This window comes from Penaeus monodon, chromosome 29 (genome assembly GCF_015228065.2).
Source record: "Penaeus monodon isolate SGIC_2016 chromosome 29, NSTDA_Pmon_1, whole genome shotgun sequence".
Lineage (NCBI taxonomy): Eukaryota > Metazoa > Arthropoda > Malacostraca > Decapoda > Penaeidae > Penaeus > Penaeus monodon.
In genome coordinates this window covers 10,517,459-10,517,664 of record NC_051414.1, presented here as the reverse complement: position 1 = coordinate 10,517,664, position 206 = coordinate 10,517,459, and the positions used below count along the sequence as shown (strand labels likewise).

General features: G+C 40.3%; 1 protein-coding gene across 1 annotated transcript in view; it reads left to right on the top strand.

Annotated features, from left to right (window-relative positions):
* LOC119591729 overlaps nucleotides 1–206 on the top strand; it is a gene marked incomplete at its 5' end in the record, with an annotated part of 19,381 nt that overhangs the window by 18,743 nt on the left and 432 nt on the right.

Below are 206 nucleotides of genomic sequence, written 5' to 3'. Positions count from 1 at the left end.
TGAAGAGGAGGAGGAAGGGGGGAGGATGATCTTGGTGTGAGGATAGTGATGATGGCGGTGAAGATGGGGAGGAAGAAGAGGCAGAGGAGGAGTGGGAGTGAGAATAGGAGTAGGATGATTATAATGATTTTAAGAATGATAATGATGGTAATTATGAAGGTAGTAAAATAATGTAGATCGAAGACATATATATCCCATTTCTTATT